The sequence below is a fragment of the Elaeis guineensis genome, chromosome 5 (genome assembly GCF_000442705.2).
Source record: "Elaeis guineensis isolate ETL-2024a chromosome 5, EG11, whole genome shotgun sequence".
Taxonomy (NCBI): Eukaryota; Viridiplantae; Streptophyta; class Magnoliopsida; order Arecales; family Arecaceae; genus Elaeis; species Elaeis guineensis.
The window spans coordinates 104,821,291-104,842,632 of record NC_025997.2 but is presented as its reverse complement, the minus strand read 5'-3'; the positions used below and the strand labels follow the sequence as shown (position 1 = coordinate 104,842,632).

General features: G+C 48.9%; 1 pseudogene; it reads right to left on the bottom strand.

Annotated features, from left to right (window-relative positions):
• Positions 1–1,083: 1,083 nt before the first annotated feature.
• On the bottom strand, positions 1,084–21,098 carry LOC140858014 (zinc-finger homeodomain protein 9-like; annotated as a pseudogene).
• Between the last annotated feature and the right edge of the window lie 244 nt (positions 21,099–21,342).

Here is a 21,342-nt window from a genome sequence, read left to right as displayed (position 1 = left end):
CCCCAGCAACTATAGCTGGGTTGGCATACATTTTATATTAGTTAACAATAAATAATGACAATTGATTGGGGATAAGATTGTAAATAGATCGAATTGATCTATAATTCATCTTGATCTGATATGATTAGATCCGATCCAAACTCATTTAAAAACTCATAAAGTCATATCGGATTCAAAAATTGGATCCATTCCTTTTTCCAGATCGGATTTGAATTTTTTGAATTTGGATCCGATCCGATCTGATCCAATCCAATCCATGAAGATTTTTGGGTTAATTTGGATCTTAAATTACATGATTCGATCCGATCCGAATCCAAATATAGGATCCGAACCCAGTTAGAGTAACTCACCCAAATATGGATTTGAATTTGGACCAAAATTTTTCAAATCCTTCGATCTTCCCCATCTGATTTTCGAACTAAAAATCTACAAAAGTAAAAGTTTTTCAAACTCTTCAGTTCCTTTATTCTGACTGTTGTAATATCTATAACAATTCGAAGAGAAAAAATTGGATAGATTTCTGATAATTTAAATGAAGGGCATCTCAATTATTTTTTCTGGCTTCTTGTTGGGCTTAGTTTTTTAAACCTTCTGGTTTATATTTACTGTGTCATGAGGTACAAAAGTATTGGAAGGGTTGGATCTAATTAGAAAGGTGTCTAATTAAGAATCTTTGGATATTATTTCTTGGCATATTCTTGTTATTCTCTATCTATATTTGGATCTACATATCTGTATTATAAGCCTCTTGTATACCCTCTTATGTAAGAAAAAAAAAGAAGAAAAATCTTTTCTTCCTAATATTCATTATTTTTTCCTCCTCATATTCATCGTTCATGAATCTTTCTATAGATTTTTGTTTTTTTCTCTTCTCTCCCGATTTTTCTCATCTTTCCCTCATTTTTTTTAAGTCTTTAATCGTTCCCTCATCTTTCCCGATACCTCATCTTCTCACCATCGATATCAATCCTGGCACCACCCGTCATCCTCACCATCGCTGTCCTCCTCACCTCTCCACCCCATCACCACCCCGTCATCCTCCTTTTGGTGTGGTGAGCGTGGATCAAACATTCACCCCTCTGATCACATCGTCTCCACCTCCGTCCACACTGCCACCACCTCGTTCCGGTACTCATTCCCCTCTGCACTATACACACCATCATCCACCCCTCCGATCCACCGCGCATCATCCGTGCACACTGCCGCTGCACGCCGCCATCTCTGTGCACGTCGCCATCTCTGTGCACGTCCTATCTCTGTGCACGCCATCTCCTCCACTGCATCTCTTTGCACGCAGCTGCTGCTGCCACCATCGCTGCCATCTCCGCTACCGCCGCCACCTCTATCCACGTCGGTACCGCCACCCCAACACCATCCTATTCCCCATCCACCACCCACAAAATTAATCCGTGAAAGAGGAAAGGTCAGCTCTTTCCTCTTCCATTGATTCCTTTTTCCAAAAAAAAAAGAGAGAGAGAAAGAAAGAAAGAAAAAAAAAAGATGGAGAGATTTTATGGCTGGATGTTTGGAAGTCTGTAGTTAACAAATATCCGATGATTGATTGATAATATGTCGGTGAGATTATCGTACTTTATTTTGGAGATGGCCAATCCAATTACTATGCAAGATCTTGAAAGTCTACTAGATCGACTTATTACAGTTGCCACTCAATCTGGTAGTTCGTCAAGAGATAGTGGATCACTGAATGCTCTTCAGGTGGCTGTAAAACTTGATGGCCCAGCGACATATCTACAATGGGAGAGGAGAACTCGTCTACTTATTCAAGAATGATGTTTGAAAGGATATCTTACCGTCACAAAAAGAAAACCTGCTAATGGTGAGCAGGATATGGCTCAATGGAGAATGGAGAACTCTGTTGTTCTGACATTTTTTCTCAATACCATGACACAGAGTGTAGCCAAAAGTGTGTAGTTGCTGGAGACTATACAGGAGGTCTAGGAGACGGTGGCCCAAATGTTCTCACAGAAACAGAATTCTGCTTAAGCATTTGAGATCTGTTCTCAATTGCATCAACTTCGTCAAGGAGATTTATCTGTCACTGAATATGCCATCGAGTTGAAACGTCTCTGGTCTGAGGCTGATCATTATAGAACTTTTATTTCACAATATCCTATTGATGTTGATGGATTCTAGAAGTATTTAGAGGAAGAATGGGTTCAGAACTTTCTATATGGTCTGAATCCGAAATTTGAGTCTGTCAGAGTTCAGCTTCTTGTCAGAGATATGTTACCTAATTTGAGTCAAGTCTTTTCTACTGTTTTGAGCGAGGAGATACGGCAACGAGTGACCTTCGAATCCAGTAGTTCTATAAAATTTGCTCTTATGGTGCAGCCACAGCAGATAGGTGAGAAGGTGTGTTTTCATTGCAACAAGTCTAGACACATCAAGGCATTTTGTTGGGATCTCCATGGTCACCCAAATCAGCCTGGGCATGATAATCGAGGCCATGGTGGTTGTCATAGTGGTGGAAAAATTGGAGGTCGAAGTCATGGTCGTGAACCTGCCCAAGCCAATCTCTCTGAAGAGACTGAGAGTACTGTACATAGCTTATCTGCAGAGAAGTATCAGACCCTCCGACGAATGATAGAAAAGTATGAGTCATCTTTTAACACCACACCTTCTACTCTGGAACAGCTTAGCCATCAGGATGGATATCTTGATTCTTCTCTTTTTGCCCACTCGGATACTCCATATAGTTTATCACATGCATTTATTTGTATAAATGGAACATCCAACTCTTGAGTAATAGACTCAGGAGTATCCAGTTACATGACAGGGGCATCTAATAGTTTTATTTCATATTCAGCATGTTCAGATCAGGACAAAATCCGAATAGCTGATGGATCCTTTACCCCTATTTCAGAAAAAAGATCCATTAACTGTACCCCTAGTTTGAGATTATCATCAGTATTGCATGTTACATCTTTTCTTACAAATTTACTCTCTATTAGCTCTGTTACTAGAAATTTGAGTTGCTCTGTCACATTTTGGCCTTCTCATTATCTATTTCAGGAGCTGAAAATGGAGAAGATACTTGGAGGTGGTAGGCTACACAATGGACTCTATTACCTATCAGCTAATGAGAACAGTTGAAATCTTCTTTGAAGGGATATGCATTGTCTGCTAGAGGTGCCACTTCAGAACTTATGTTACACCATTGTAGGCTGGGTCATATTTTTTTTTCTGTTCTTAGTCGTTTATTTTTTTCTTTATCAAATAATTATAACAAAAATTTATTAGTTTGTGATCATTGTGAGTTGGCTAAACACATCAGGGGAGTGTTTCCTATGTCTGGAGTTAAAAGTTCTGAACTTTTTGTTATAATTCACTATGATGTATGGGGTCTATGCAGTACTCCTACTCCTATGGATCATAGGTGGTTTGTTATTTTTATTGATTATTTTAGTCGAGTAACTTGGGACTATTTATTAAAGAAAAAGATTGAAGTTTTAAACTGCTTTAAGGAGTTTCATAAACTTATGGGTACTCAGTTCGGTGTCAAGATTAAGATTCTGTATTCTGACAATGACACCGAATATATTAATCAAGAGTTTCGTGCGTATCTTCATACTCACAGAATTCTTCATCAACCACTTGTGTTGATACTCCTTCTTAAAATGGGGTTGTCGAGCGAAAAAATAAACACTTATTTGAAGTAGTTCGGTCTTTACTCTTTACCATGCAAGTTCTTAAGTTTTTATGGGGTGAGGCTATCTTGACCGCTGCATACTTGATCAATCATATGCCTCTCAGGACACTCAGGTTTAAGTCCCCCATATAGTGCTTGAAGGGGTCTACCGATTATGTAGTCCCTCTTAGAGTCTTTGGGTGTGTTTGTTTTTCTCAAGATCATAGACTCTCAGTAGGAAAACTAGATCCATGAGCATTAAAGTGTCTTTGTCGATTATCTTGCTAATCAGAAGGGGTACAAGTATTATTATCCCCCTGAGCGGCGAATGCTTGTTACTATGGATGTTACTTTTTGAGAAACTGAAGCCTACTATGAAAGTCGTCCATCTGATAGTGGGACACCATAATTACTTCTTTCGGATGACTCTCTCTGCACTCCTGGATATTCTGGTGTCCAGGGAGAGTATCGTAGTAATGATATCCAGGGAGAGCCTGGTATTAGGATAGCTGAAGAGTCCAATATGCATCCACCAACTGCCCAGGTGCCTCCACTGCTTGAAGCTTCTCCAGAATCTTTTTTTCTAGAGTCTTCTAATTGTTACGATAACACTATTTCTACTACTCCTTCCAATTCTGATCTTGATATTTTTATTGCAAAGCAGAAGGGTACTCACTCAATTATTCCTCCTGCTCGTTATCGTTACAATATAGCTAACTATGTTTTATATAAGAATGTATCTCTATCTTATCAAAGCTTTATAGCTGCATTAGAATCCATCTGTATTCTTAGTACCTGGCAAAAGGCTATGGCAGAACCTAAGTGAAAGGAAGCAATGTTAGAAGAGATAAATGCTTTATCCAAAAATCGAACATGAGATCTGATCACTCTGCCAGCTGGTAAGTGTCCTGTGGGGTGTAAGTGGATGTACATCATAAAGTAGACTCCAGAAGGTAAGGTGGAAAGATACAAAGCTCGACTAGTAGTAAAGGACTACACTCAAACATATGGGGTAGACAATGATGAGACCTTTGCTCCAGTGGCCAAGATGAATTCTGTTCGAACATTGATATCATGTGCTACTAACTTTGACTGAGAATTACATCAGTTAGATGTGAAGAATGTATTTCTTCATGGGGACCTTCAGGAGGAGGTATACATGCAAATACCATCGAGATTTAAGACTAGAGCAACTGTTAAAAAAGTCTGCAAGCTAAAGCGCTCACTATATGGCCTCAAACAATCTCTTCGAATCTGGTTTGATCAATTCAGTCAGACTATAAAAGTAATGGGATATAGACAGAGTAATACAAATGATACTCTATTCTATAGGCATTTCAAGAGAAAAAAAACTATACTCTTGATTTATATTGATGATATTGTAATAACAGGAGATGACCATTATGAGTTAAGCAACTCAAAGAAAAACTGAAGCAAGTATTCGAGGTGAAAGACCTGGGTCCACTAAGGTATTTTCTAGGCATAGAAGTTGCATGATCATCCAGAGAAATTTTTCTATCACAACGAAAGTATGTACTAGATTTGCTTTCTGAGACTGAGATGTTGGGGTGTGAGCTTATTGCTACCCCGATAAACCAGAATCATTGGATAGTGACAGATGGTGGAGCTCCTATTGATCGAGGAAGGTACCAGAGACTGGTTGGAAGGTTGATATATCTCTCACATACGAGATCCGATATAGTCTATGCTATCAGTGTCATCAGTTAGTACATGCATGATCCATGAGAATCTCACATGGAGGGAGCTTTCAGAGTATTGCGCTACTTGAAAGGATATCCTGATCGTGGTTTGTTGTTCTCACGACACAACACCTTTCAGGTAGAGAAATTTATTGATGCAGATTGGGCTGGATCACTGGATGATAGGCGATCTATCTCTAGGTATTGCACATATGTAGGAGGTAATTTAGTTACTTGGAGGAGCAAGAAATAATTAGTGGTGGCTAGATCATCGGCAGAAGCTGAGTATAGAGCAATGGCCCTATGCATATGTGAACTTCTCTGACTTCGAAAGCGGCTTCAGGAGTTACAACTCCTGAACAAGTTTTCTCTTCAATTGCATTGTGACAGCAAGGCGGCAATTGAGATTGTAAGTAATCCGGTACAGCATGATCGTACCAAACACATCGAGATAGATCGCCACTTTATCAAGGAGAAGATTGATCAGGGCCAGATCTGCATTACCTTCATTCGATCATTTGATCAGGTGGCAGATATTCTGACCAAAGGGCTTAGTTTATCTTCTTTTTCTAGATTGATTGACAAGATGGAGCTTCAAGATATCTTCGTCTCATCTTGAGGGAGAGTGTTGGAAGGGTGGGATCTAATTAGAAAGGTGTCTAATTAAGGATCCTTGGATATTATTCCTTGACATATTTTTGTTATTCTCTGTCTATATTTGGGTCTACATACTTATATTTATAGGCCTCTTGTATACCCTTTTATGTAAGAAAAAAAAAAGAAGAAAATCTTTTCTTCCTAATATTCACTATTTTTTCCTCCTCATATTCATCAAAAAGTAAGAGAGCTTTTTGAATTCCAATTCGTTTTGTTGACTTTAAGAAATTTCAGAGTATGCTCTAATGTGTACAGATTTGTGTCATCTATAGTATATACAATCTCATTTTTAATCATGTATAAGTATTCCTCTTGTATGATATTTTAGATTAGAATAATTATATCTCTATATAAAATTTATTTTTTTAATTTTTTTTTTGTATGGATTTTTGAAATCTTGACTCTACTCAAAAATCGCTTGTTTTTCTTTGCTATCCAATATAATTAATTATTAAAAATTATGGTTGGAGAATTGAAGGAAAAAAAAAGGAAAGAGGCCTTTCTTAGTTGTCATCTAGCATTAATATTTACTGATGGTAGGTTTTAAATAAATTAAACCTGTGACCCGACCTAGCCCGAACTGGATCCGAACCAGATCCGTATTTCATGAATTAGTGTCGGGTTATATATGGACCCAATCCGATCCGATCCGAATGATCTAATGGATTAATAAATTTGGCCATTGATCTGATCAGATCCGATCCGATTTTTTATCGGGATGGGTATGGGTCCAATATCAAGATCCAATCAAGAAATCGGATCGAGTCAAGATCACTCAAGATCCGATCTGATCCGACCCATTTGCAAGCCTAATTTGGGGGGGAGGTGTGTGGTGTGTGGGGGTTTAATTATTAGGAAATCGTAAGAAGAAAACTGGAGTCATAAAAACTTCTCTCTCAAAGATAGTCTATACATCCTTTAAAGTGCTTTTGTAGAATTGCTTACAATAACAATAAATATAAAAATAAAAATATATTAAGTAATAGAGGGCAACTAAGAGTGGCTTAGCTTGGAAGATCAAACATATGCAAGTTGGATCCTACCAAAAATAGATCTAATAATGCAATACCAAAATTATTCCCATTCTACTTGGTCTAAAGGTTGGATATTCTATGTGAAGATGGTAATCAGATCGAATCGAATATAAACAGATCGGATCAGATATAGATCGAATCAAAAAATTTAAAATTCAAACATGATCTATTTATTAAATATGTCAGATTTTAAAATTTGAATTTGATCTATTTAATAAATAGTTTATTTTATTTATAATCTGTTTATAATGTATTAAAATTAAAAAAGCTGAATCATTTACGATTCATTTAAAAAAAAAATAAAAAGAAAATTAAAAATCTCTCCGATATCTATCCTTGCCGCATCTCCGCTCAATCTGCCTCCCTACCCTCACCGCGCTCTCGGCCGCTCTTCCCCAACCCATGCTCTCATCACCTTCGGCTCCGACCGGTTGGATCTCTCGACTGCCTCTGGCTTCGCACCTATTGGGGGATATCCACCGACCGACCGACTAACGGCCCGACCGACCGACTGGCGGCCCGACCGACTAACGGCCCGACCGACCAACTGGCGGCCCGACCGACTTCTGCCCCGACCGACCGACGGCCGTACCGAACGATTGACGGTCGGAGCGACCGACTGGCGGATGCCATCACCGGCTAATTATCGGCTCACGACCGACTGAGGATATGTCGGGCGCACTTTTCCCGACCGACTGAACCCAGAGGTCTGATGGCCGACTCACATGAAACTCACCGACCGACGGAGGAACCCGACGCCACTCTGCTGGCCACCGACCTAGGGTCGGCCAACTCCTCCAATCGCCGTACAGCCGCCAGACCTTGTCAGTTCTGACAGCGGCATGCGGCATGGCTATCTAGGGGCATTGTCCCGTCGAGGGCATTGTCAACCCTGGTGATTTGACAGCCGCACGGCGACGTGACACTTTTACGGCGACTCCGACAGTCCACAGTGAGTTGACAGTTCCTCACTTGTCCGCGCCATTAATGACGGCGCCATACCGCACTCCACTATATAAACCAGGGAAGGCAACAGTGCAGGGGATCGATCCACTCCGTCTCTCCCAAAAATACAGGCTCGTTCCTCTCTCTCTCTCTCTCTCGACCGAGCTCTCTGTCTACATCTCACTGTTGCCCAGTCACCTCTCTGACTTGACCGTCGGAGGGTCCCCGACCGGAGCTGCCTCCGGTCAGAGTGGACTTCTCATTTTTGCAGGTGCGCGCTTCCCGGCGATCAGACGATGAGGCGATTGGCCGCAACAGATTGGCGCGCCAAGTAGGGGAACAGCATGACAAAGACAAGAGCTCAACGATCGAGAATCACTGGGTCGGCGAGGTGCTCTTCCCGCCGGGAAGAGGCCTCCCCGCCACCACCGGCGGCGGAGCCCAGCTCTCCGCGCCCTGCAGTGACCACAGAGGCCCAGATTGCGGCCATCGTACGGCAGATGACCGTACTGACCGACGCAGTCAAAAGCCTCCAGCAGCAACCGGCGGCCCGACTGATGCCCTCCAGGAGCAGCCGCCGACGACCGCACCGATCCCTATCGTCTCCATGCGAGCACCCCCAACAGCGCTCCCACGGAGAAGAGGAGGGATGACCATGGCGCGACGACCGACGGTCCCAGCGGCCCTCTCCTTCCCTGCTGGAACGGGCAAGGAAAGAGAAGCGGCAGCGCACGCCGTCGGCCTCCCTCTCAGAATCTTCCGGAGACTCCACTCCTGGGGTCTCCCAGCATCGACGAGTGGACGACTACGAGCGACGGTTCGAGGAAATTGACCGCCGACTCGCCCAGTTGCAGATGGACGGCCAGAAGTCTTCGAACGACGTCGACTTCCAGACCGCCCAGCCTCTCTCTCGACTGGTCCTCGACGAGCTGATTCCCAGTCGGTTCAAAATGCCGCACGTGGAGCCATACGATGGCTCCACCGATCCAGTCGACCACCTCGAGAGCTATAAAGCTCTCATGACGATCCAAGGGGCAATTGACGCTCTTCTCTGCATCGGCTTCCCCGTCACACTCTGCAAGGCTGCCAGGGCTTGGTACTTCGGTCTCCGATCGGGAAGTATCCATTCCTTCGGGCAGCTCGAGCACTCGTTCGTGGCCCATTTCAGCACCAGCCGAAAGCCGCAGCGAACGTCGGACAGCCTTTTCTCCCTCAAGCAGGGGGAAACCGAGACGCTCCGACACTTCGTGGCGCGATTCAATGCGGCCACGCTCGAGGTCCGGGACCTCAACGAAGATATGGCTGTTTCAACCATGAAGCGGGGCATGAGGGCATCCCGATTCACCTATTCTCTGGACAAGACCCTCCTCCGGACTTACGCCGAGCTACTAGAGCGCGCATACAAGTATATGCGCGCGGACGAAGGAGCGTCCGACCGACGCTTGGCCGAGCCCAGAGGCCCGAAAGAGAAGCGGAGGAAAGATCGGGAGCCCGCCGAACCCAGCAGGCCCCCGACCAATAGTCGGGTCTCGCCACCCCGATAAATCCAAAATCACTCCGGCAACAGATTCTGAGGCCGGCACGCCCCAGGTATGACTCCTACACTCCTCTCTCCGCTCCCCGTGCGCAGATCCTGATGGAGATCGAGGGAGAAGAATACCTGCGACGGCCTCCGCCTCTGAAGGCAAAAGGCCTCGACCGTCGGAAGTACTGCCGGTTCCATCGAAGCCACGGCCATGACACCGAGCGGTGCATCCAGTTGAAGGATGAGATTGAAGCTCTCATCCGCCGGGGGTATCTCGGCAAATTTCGGAAGGGTCCGCCGACCCAACCAATTGTCGATCGACGACCCCAGCCGACTGAAGAGGCGGCGACCAACCAGCCGACGGTCGGAGTCATCAACATGATCTCCAAGCGGCTGGGTCCGGGGACATCTGCGGGAGGGGAGCCGACGAAAAGGCTACGCCCGGACGACGTAATCACCTTCACGGAGGATGACGTTCGGGGCATCCAGACTTCCCACGACGATGCTGTTGTTGTGTCGGCGACAATAGCGAATTATGATGTAAAATAAATTTTTGTTGATAATGGAAGTTCGACAAATATTTTATTTTACTCGACCTTCTCCCGAATGCGACTGTCAACTGACCGACTCAGGAGGGTCTCCATGCCCTTGATCGGCTTTGCCGGAGACGCCGTCACGACAGAAGGAGAAATCACCCTGCCCGTGACGGTCGGCACCGAACCACGGCAAAGCACGGTCTCCCTAACTTTCGCGGTCGTCCAAGTTCCTTCGGCCTACAACGCCATACTTGGGTGACCCGGACTGAACGCCCTCAAGGCGATCATCTCGACGTACCATCTCTTTGTTCGGTTCTCGACCAAAAATGGAATCGGAGAGATGCGCGGAGATCAACAGCTCGCCCGGTGATGCTTCCAAATCTCCGCTCAAAGCGACGAGTCGAAGGGTTCTCTGACGATCAACAAGCTGGACCAGCGGGAGGAGGAAGAACGAGGTTCACCGGCCGAGCAGCTCGAGGCGATTTCGATAGGAGAAAATCCCGACAGGAAAGTTTGGGTCGGGTCTCAATTGCCCGACACCGAACGACGCCGACTGACGGAGCTGCTGACGGCCAATGCCGATATATTTGCTTGGTCGGCAGCAGATATGTCGGGCATCCCCCCAGAAACAATAACTCACCGACTCAACATCGACCCAATGATGAGGTCGGTGAAGCAGAAGAAAAGGTCCTTCGCCCCAGAGAGGCAGAGGACCATCGACGAAGAAGTTGACAAGCTACTCGAAGCAGGCTTCATTCGGGAATCCACGTATCCCGATTGGCTTGCCAACGTTGTCATGGTCAAAAAAGCCAAAGGGAAGTGGAGGATCTGCATCGACTATGCCGACCTGAACCGAGCCTGCCCGAAGGATAGCTTCCCACTTCCGAAGATCGACCAGCTGGTGGATGCGACATCCGAATTTCGACTGCTCAGCTTCATGGACGCCTTCACCGGGTACAACCAGATCCGGATGGCACCTGAAGACGAGGAGCACACCGCGTTCGTGACTCCCAAGGGCCTCTACTGTTACAGGGTGATGCCCTTCGGACTGAAGAACGCCGGCGCCACCTACCAGCGACTTGTCAATAAGGTCTTCAAAGACCAGATCGGGCACAACATGGAGGTATACGTGGATGACATGCTGGTGAAGAGCACGCAGATCTCGGACCATGTTCAGGATCTCGAGGAGACCATTCGCACCCTTCGACGACACCGAATGAAGCTCAACCCGACCAAATGTGCTTTCGGGGTGACCTCAGGGAAGTTCCTCGGATTCTTCGTTTCACAGAGAGGGATCGAGGCCAATCCTGAGAAAATAAAGGCGATCCTCGGCATGCGCCATCCGAACACCAAGAAGGAGGTCCAACAACTGAACAGAAAAATCATCACTCTTAGCCGATTCATTTTCCGATCAGCTGAAAGGTGCCTCCCGTTCTTCAGGACTTTGCGTCAGGCGAATGGTTTCTCTTGGTCGGATGAGTGCCAGCAGGCCTTCGAAGACCTGAAAAAGTACTTGGCTTCCCCGCCGCTGCTCGTGAAGCCGCAGGTCGGGGAGACCTTGTATCTCTACTTGGCCACGTCTCCTGAGGCGATCAGTTCGGTGCTCGTTCGGGAAAATGAGTGCCGAACTCATCAGCCCATCTACTACACCAGCAAAGTGCTCCACAGCACCGAAGCCAGATACTCAGAGACGGAAAAGATGATTTTCGCCCTGACCGTCTCCGCGCAACGACTTCGACCATACTTCCAGGCCCATGCCATAGTGGTGCTCACCAACCAGCCCCTGAGGGCAATTTTGCGCCAACCCGACACATCTGGACGACTGGCCAAGTGGGCGATGAAGTTCAGCAAGTTCGACATTCAGTACCGACCGAGGCCTGCCCTGAAGGCTCAGGTCTTAGCCGACTTCATCGCCGAGTGCCCGACAACCGACCAAGGGTCGGGAGCTGAAGACCCAGGACGAGATGCGGTCTCTGAGCCAGACCCGATCTCCACCTGGGTACTCCATATCGACGGAGCCTCAAACGCTCAGGGAAGCGGGGCCGGGTTCCTGCTCATGAATTCAGATGGGGTGGTCACCGAGTACGCCCTCCGGTTCGACTTCAAGGCCTCCAACAATCAAGCCGAATACGAGGCACTCCTCGCTGGCTTGAGGATGGCGAAAAAGCTGGGCATCGACAGCCTTCGGGTATTCTCCGACTCTCAGCTGATTGTGTGTCAGGTCAAGGACGAATTCGAGGTGCGAGATCCGACCATGATCAAGTACCTTCAAAAAGTGAAGGACCTCGTGGTGCGCCTCGAGTATTTCGAAATTTCCCACATCCCTAGGTCGGAGAATGCCCGTGCCGATGCACTCTCCAGATTGGCAACGTCGGCCTACGACTCTTTGGGTCAGACGTTCGTCGAGAACCTTCAGCAGCCGAGCATCGATCGGGTCGAGAAAGTACAGCAGCTAACGTCCGAACCCAGTTGGATGGACCCGATCGTCCGGTATCTGACTGACGGGACCAGCCCCGAAGATCCCGCGGAGGCCAAGCGGCTCCGATGGTCGGCCTCTCAATATGTGATCATGAACGGCCGACTCTACAAAAGGTCGTTCTCCCTCCCTTTGCTTAGGTGTTTGGGGCCGACCGACGCCGACTACGCTCTCCGAGAGGTTCACGAAGGAATTTGTGGGAACCACTTGGGGGCCAAGTCCCTAGCCTTCAAAGTCCTGCGACAAGGCTACTACTGGCCCACCATGAAAAAGGATGCGGCCGAGCTGGTCCGAAGGTGCGAACCTTGTCAAAAGTATGCCAACATCCAACACCAACCGGCCAGCCAAATCGCTCCCACTGTCGCTCCATGGCCCTTCGCTCGGTGGGGGGTCGATATTCTCGATCCTTTCCCTCCAGCGTCGGGTCAGAGGAAGTTCATCGTCATCGCCATCGACTACTTCACGAAGTGGGTCGAGGCCGAGCCCTTGGCGCAGATCACCGAGCGGAAGATGGAGGACTTTATCCAAAAATCCATCATCTTCAGGTTCGGGTTGCCACACACCATCATCACCGACAACGGACGGCAATTCGACAACCAGGACTTCAGAGACTTCTGCGCCAGGTTCCACATTAGGCACCGACTGACTTCAGTCGGGCACCCACAGTCCAACGGTGAGGTTGAGGTGACCAACCGGACCTTGCTCCATGGACTCAAGACCCGACTGAATGAAGCCAAAGGACTCTGGGTCGACGAGCTGGGCTCCGTTCTGTGGGCTTACCGAACGACCCCCCGCGTCCCGACCGGGGAGTCGCCGTTCAGCTTGGCCTACGGGACAGAGGCGATGATCCCGCTCGAGATTGGACTGTCATCTTCAAGGGTCGAGCGATATCAGGAGCCGGCCAACTCCGAGGGTCGGAGGGCCGACCTGGACCTCCTCCCCGAACTGCGAGACGAGGCTCAAATCCGAATGGCTTCATACCGACAGAGGGTCGCCCCGTATTACAACGCCAAGGTCAGACCAAAGCTCTTCAGGCCTGGTGACTTGGTCTTGAGGAAGGCAGAGGTCTCGAAGCCCTTGGATCAGGGGAAGTTGGCTCCAAACTGGGAAGGACCCTACAAGGTTGCAGACACCTACGGGCCGAGAGCCTATCGGCTGGAGACCCTTGAGGGGAGGTCCATTCCCCGGACCTGGAACGCCGACAACCTGAAGCTGTATTGCCAGTGAATTTTGTAATTCAGTAGTCGGAATACAAATTCAGTTTGGAATCTCGAAGTTTCTACTCTTCGACTAATGATCGGCGTCCGCCAAGCCCAAATCCCGACATACCGACGTGGGCCGGGTATCCACCTGAAACCGACGAACTTACCACCGGTGACGCGTCGGGCCCTCGCAAGGACCGACGCACTCAGATGAACGGGAGTCGACACTCTTTCGACATTCGACAACCCATCGGACCCCTTACAAGGACCGATGCCTATACAACGACGGGAGTCGACACTCCTTCGACGATCAATGATAAATCGGACCGTTACCAGGACCGATGTATACATATCAACGGGAGTTGCACTCCTCCGACTTTCGACAACACACCCGCCCTTACGAGGACCGATGCATCTACAATGACGGGAGCTGGCGCTCCTTCTACGGTCGAACTCTCGGGCCAGACCATCGGCTAACACGCCGATCGGGCCCCGACCAAAGATAGGTGAAAAGCCTACGCGACCGACGTCGCGACTTCCGACCGCGCCACGGCCGGTCGAAGGATATTCGGCTTACCACCGTCTATCACACGACACGATGCGACCTTAGTCGCATCCACGACTTGCCAACCGACCTACGGCCAGCTGGACGACATTCGGCTTGCTACCATGTGTCGAAAGATACAGAACGAATATCCGATGCAAGAGCATGGGGATCCGACTTATTATCGTTCCCCGACACTGTGCCGGACGGTATTCGACTGAACGCGTCTATGGAAGCCCGACTACCGAACCTTTACCAGGTTCGGTCGGCTCCCGACTCAACAAGACGCGCCCGACTGATCAGCTCGACTATCAGAAGCCGACCCAAAGTCGGGACTTACCCTTCCTTTGTAGCGGCACGAGTTGCCAAACATCCTGACGACTTACGTGAGTTAGCGACTTACACAAGTTAGTTACTCACTAAGGCATTCAACTGAAAGAAGGAGACAAAGGGAAAGTAGAAGAAACTTTCATTCAAAATTTTCATTTGAAATGTACAAAGTCGGGTCGAAGCCCGATTACATATGTTTTCAGAAAAACAAAAAAGTAAAGACGACAGGACCTGATCATCTGTCTTAGTCGATCTCCTCGATCGACGGAGGATCGGGGATGACCGGCGTGTCGGCCATAAGCAGTGTTGGGTCGGCGGCTGAAGGAGGGGCTTCGGTCGGCGAGGTGATACCGGTCGGCGCCACCTGCTCCGGGGTGGCTTCCTCCGCCACGACAATGCCTCCCGACGGCTGGTCGGCCATCTCCTCGGTTCCTTCCTCTTCGGCTCCTTCCTCCTCGGCTAGCGGCGGGACGACCCTGCTGACGTCCAGCTTCGGGTACAAGGCATGGACGGCGTTCCGACTGTCCTCGAACCCTACCCGGTACGAGGCGAAGCCCGACTCGAGCATCTCCTCCCGATATTGGTCGGAGGCCCGAAAGTCTTCCACCGCTCGGTCGGCCGATTCCCTCGTCGACTTTGCCTCTTCCTCCGCCCGGTCGATCGATTCCCTAGCCGACTCCGCCTCCGCCTTTGCCATGTCGGCGTCGGCTTGGGCGATCGAGAGGTCCTCTTCGGCCTTGGCGAGCTTCTCCAGGCTCACCCGAAGTTGCTCGCGCTCGCCTTGGAGTTCGGCGGTGGCGCCATCCCGTTCGTGCCGAAGACGACGCACGGCCCGACCCTTGTGTTTGGCCTCCTTCTTGGCCGACTTTAGTTCGGACCTGAGCTGGGAGACTTCGTCCGCCAACTTAGCCTCCCGATCGGCCGATTGCTGGAGGTGGTCGACCAGCATCGCCTTCTCTGCTTCGGCCGCTACCGACCTCTCCTTATAAGCTGCTCGGACGTTGTCGAACCTTCGGTACCCGGCCTCCAGTTCCGACATCATGAAGATCAGCTGCCGATTGAAAAGGCTTCGTCAGAATCACATAACAAGGGAAAGTTTCTAAGGGAAAGACGAAGTGATGCGAAGCTTACCTCCACCATGGTCGGGTAGAACCGCGACAGCATCTCGGTCACTTGCCGAGATCTCAGCGACTCTACGTCGGCTGGGAGGAGGATCCCCTGACACAACCTCCTCGCAAGGTTGTGGTCGGCCAACACCGACGCTCCCTCGGGGAACTGCGCGCTCGGCGGCACAGAGCGGCTCCCCGATCTTGCCTCCTCCGCGGGGTCCATCGGGGCTTTCCCCCGATCGGCTGCCCCGACCGACGGGACCGGTAGCGAGGGGACGCTAGAGTTCGACCCGGCGCCCCCCGTTGCGCCAACTGACGCCGCCGGATGTTGTTCGGTTTCCCGAACGTCATCCGGCTCCACCCGCACCGGCGAAGCCGCCGATGTTCCCTTGGCCGCCTCCTCAGCCATCCTCTCCTCCGCGTGAGCCGTCGGGGCCGCGAGGGCTATTACAGGCTCCGACTGGTCGGTCGCCGATGCCTCGACGATCGGCGCCGCTGGAGCAGGTCTCTTCGGGGGGCGTGAAGGACCGGCCCCCGATGCTGGCCTCTTCCTTGTCGCGAACCGCCGAATCTCGGCGTCTGTCGGCCGCATCCTTGGAGGTGTCCCTGCAATACCGACAAAAATGTTAAAGACCGGACCAAGAGCCGAATGAAAAGAAAGACCGAGGGATCGGGCGATACCTAGTCGGGGGACCAGGCTCAAGCCGGCATCATAGAGAGCTTGTTCGGTAACAAGCTCCCTCTGCTTCGGGACCGACATGTCTTTCAGTCGGTGGAAGTCCTCCCGGTCGTCCGCCTCCACCCGGCTGTTGTCGTTGGCTTCGGTTCGGGGCACACCCCTGCGGGAAGGAAAGCCCCAAGGAGATGAGGAGGAAACGAAGAAAAACTGGTTCTTCCACCCATGAATGGACGATGGAAGACCAGTGATGAAGGCAAGACCCTTCCGGGAGTTGAAGAGCCACCACCCTCGGGCTTTAGGGTGGGGTCGGAGCACAAAGAATGCCCGGAAGAGTGAAACGCGAGGGTTGGTCGGCAAGAGCTGACACAACAACGCGAAGGAGATGATGAGACTGACGGAGTTCGGTGCCAGTTGCGCCGGACAGAGTCCGTAATAATCTAATAGATTTCGGACAAACTCCGGAATCGAAAGCCGAAGACCCGCGCGAAGGTCTTCGACATACAGCGCCAGATCGCCGGGCGGAGGGCTGTTAACCCGACCGCCGGCCCCTGGAGCGGAGAGCCGAAACTGCTCCGGGATGCGGTATTGCTCCCGGAGCCGATCGACAGTTGGCCCCGAAAGTGAGGAGACCTCTACTTTCGGAGTCGATCGGGAGTCGTCAGTCGGATTTCCCGACTGACCTCCCTGAGTCGGATTCCTGGCCATTGCACCGGAACCGAAGGAAGAAAAAGAGAAGAAGAGGAAGAAGAAGAAGATGGGAAAGGTGGACCACGAACCAGATGAACTCCTTCGGAAGCAAGAAAGCTCTGCCCGCGACGACTGAGAAATCGCCTGGACAGAGTTTCCCCAGCAAAATGGCAAGTGTGGGGTCGTGGGTCCGGGAGGTCCTATATATATAGGGCCGACCGACGGCCCGGATGACTCCGCACCAACCGAAGCTTCACGGATGCGCGACACATGGCGGCCTCCGGGTGGCCGAGGACTCGGCGTGCCCCGTCCCGGGACTGCCGCACCGCCCACATTAAATGCGAGGGGCGCCGGCCAACCACCGTCGACACGCGGCACGCGGAGGCGTGGTTCCGCATTTATGCGCCTGCGCCGATTCGCGTTCCCGATGGGACGCCTGACAGCGGCCCACATTCCCGCGATCGGCGCCGAATATCCGACCGTCTGACGTCGTATCGTCCGGCGCCCGATCTTCTGACGCCGACGTAACGTCTGACGACGACAAGACGCGACGTCTGGCACCTGACGCCGACGTAACATCTGACGACGATAAGACGCGACGTCTTGCACCTGACGCCGACGTAACTTCTGACACCGACTAGACGTCCAAATCGTTTGGCATTTATGAGGCATCTGACGTCGGATCAGCCGGCGGTACGGTCGGATCTATGCATACGACAAATCCACTCCCAGTCGACCGGGATTGCCGCCCGAATGAAAGCATCGGCCAGCTCACCATCCGACTTAGGAGTGGAGGAGGGCAACTGTTGGGGGATATCCACCGACCGACCGACTAACGGCCCGACCGACCGACTGGCGGCCCGACCGACTAACGGCCCGACCGACCAACTGGCGGCCCGACCGACTTCTGCCCCGACCGACCGACGGCCGTACCGACCGATTGACGGTCGGAGCGACCGACTGGCGGATGCCATCACCGGCTAATTATCGGCTCACGACCGACTGAGGATATGTCGGGCGCACTTTTTCCGACCGACTGAACCCAGAGGTCTGATGGCCGACTCATATGAAACTCGCCGACCGACGGAGGAACCCGACGCCACTCTGCTGGCCACCGACCTAGGGTCGGCCAACTCCTCCAATCGCCGTACAGCCGCCAGACCTTGTCAGTTCTGACAGCGGCATGCGGCACGGCTATCTAGGGGCATTGTCCCGTCGAGGGCATTGTCAACCCTGGTGATTTGACAGCCATACGGTGACGTGATACTTTCACGGCGACTCCGACAGTCCACAGTGAGTTGACAGTTCCTCACTTGTCCGCGCCATTAATGACGGCGCCATACCGTGCTCCACTATATAAACCAGGGAAGGCAACAGTACAGGGGATCGATCCACTCCGTCTCTCCCAAAAATACAGACTCGCTCCTCTCTCTCTCTCTCGACCGAGCTCTCTGTCTACATCTCACTGTTACCCAGTCACCTCTCTGATTTGACCGTCGGAGGATCTCCGATCGGAGCCGCCTCCGATCAGAATGGATTTTTTATTTTTGCAGATGCACGCTTTCTGATGATCGAGTGATGAGGCGATTGACCGCAATAGCACCAATGCTTCATCTTAGTTCTGGATCCTCCAACCGAGCCGCTTGGCAAAATCCAACATCCTTTCTTGCAACTCCATCATGAAATTTGTCCTAAAATTCTTCTTGTACATCATGTATGGCTGTGGCCCCTGCATTTCGCTCGTCACTGGAAGTCTCTATCATCGTGCCGCCTCCATCAGTACTGTTGCTGCTGTGAAGTTCGAGGATCATTGGCGAGTGAATTGCTTTTGATGGTGATGATAAAATGGTGATGATAAAAGGTAGGAGGATGGAGATGAAGTGGTGGAAGCAAAAGGGGAGCATCATGGAGGTGGTAAAGAGAGTTGGAATTGGAATGGGTGGGAGGAGAATCACCATCGATGCGATGGAAGCTACAGTGACAGCCACAAGCGGCACACTTGAAGGCATCAAGTACTGCTGGGCATGAACTTGTCGTAGCCATCGAAGACATGACCGCTGAGACAGGCAGCGTGGTTTTGGAGGCATTCCTAGTACCGAACTACACCCATCAATCGTGAATCCGTGGTATGGGTGGAGGCCGCGGGATTGGTACTTAAAAGGCCTGATCTCATTTCTTGCCCCTTCTCCACCTCCCCGTCCTCCTACTCCTGCTCCTCCAGGAGAGAGGAGGGGCAGAGCATGGGCTTGTGGTCAAGCTCCATGGCCTTGGCATTTTCTTCGAAAGGACGGCGATGCAAATAAGAAAAAAAGAGAGGGGGAAAGAAAAAATCCTAACCACATCCATGATGGGGTATTGAGATGGTTGGGACCGGGAGAATTGGGAAAAAGGCACAGAATAGGTCGAGTGGAAGGAGTGAGCGGTTTTTATTGCGGCCCATTACTCCATTCATTCAAACGGCCCAATTAATCATATACTACCTAATCTGATCCAATACAAATATTATATGAATTAAATAGATTAAACGGATTAGACAACTGAAATCTGAATCAGATCTAAATAATAAATAAATCAAATAGATCAATCTATTTGCGATCTAAATATATTTAATCCAAACTCAAATATTTTTATAATGGATTGAACACGAGTTAGATTGGCGAGTCCGATCGTATTTTGCTCACCTTAATTCTATGACCATTTTTGCTAGGATCTCAATAGTTTGAGGACTAGCTCTCTTCAAAATGGGATGACAGTTGATATTGCTCCTTGGTGTACTGCAAGCTAATCTTAACATTCCATATCAATTTAATTAATCATTTGTGGTCACATTAATTAAAATAGGCTACAAGAATGTGCTCTAGAGTTGGGAGATGTACGTGGATTAGAAGAGAAAAAATAAAGAAAATTTTACAAAAATATTATTAATCAATCAACACCGTTTAACTTGACTGATAGCCTATTGAACAACTTCATAAAATTTATTTGGCACAATCTTCAGAAGTATTAGGGATTTGCCTCACAATTTTCAGATTTTATGATCATTATGAAGGAGAAAAAAAAAAGCACAATATCTACCATAAGGAAAAGATGGATCAATCGTTCATTGCTCTAATGTGGCATATTTAGCACAAAAGGAATTTCAAGATATTTCATAAGTAGAAATCTTGATTTCTTCTCTTCTTCATAAAACCCTTCACTTCTTTTCAATACAGCATAATTTATGTTTGGCTAAATTATTTCAAAGTCACAAGGCCCTCTCTATAATGTTGTCTTTCATTCTCTAGTTATTCACTTTATATTTCTTCTCTCTCATATTCTCCTATAAAATATCACTATAATTTTTGAAGTACTTTTATAATAATTTGGGGGAAGTTTTTCACTTCCCCACTTTCTTTTTTTAAATAAATAAATTTATGAGAGTTGTCAGGTAGATTTACTGAATAACTTGAACATTAAAAAAAAAAAAAGATAAATGATCAACGCTTATACAAAAGATGTATCCTAGCAGGATTTTTTGGTCGATCATAGTCCATTATGTATGTTAGAAATTTGCTACATCTTGCATTATGGAAAAGTTGTTATACAATTGCAACAGGATGTTTCTAATGTATATACTATAGTTATAATTCAATATTTCAAGTTTTTGGTGGGAATGCACCTCGGGGTTCAAAACACCTTCCAACTAACTGAGCTTAGGATAGGTGGCCAAATTTGAGGCAATTTAGTGTAGACATTAATGACAAAAATTTAAAGCTCATATTGAAATTTTTGGAAGCATTAGCTTGATTTTTAATAACAAATAATTCTCTTACGCTTGAAAGCTCCAATGATTAATTAGATGCATTCAGATATCATCATTGGATACAAACCTGGAGCAGCCGGCCGGTTCCTTTCCCTAAGGTTTGGATAATAGAGAAACTAATAAGCTGTTGGATAGATTGACCAACAGAGTTGGTGAAATTAGATCAATTAGAGCAGTGTCAAATCCAGGAGACCCTTGTCGCATAATTACCTTCTAACTGCATGAAGCTGTTTGACAGTGTTGGTGCAAAAATCTGCTGGCGCCAGATAAGCTGGAGTCGGGGAAGTCGCGGTCGCCGCCGGGACCTGCAAAGGAAGTCTAAACCGGAGGTGGGGTTGCTCCGGCAAGATCCTCCGATGCTCAAGTCAGTTCTCTGCCTCAACAAGAATGGAGTGCTCGAACAGAGAATTTAGCAGAGTTTTGAGATAAGAAATGAGCTTATAGAATAACGTATCTGGGTCCCCCTT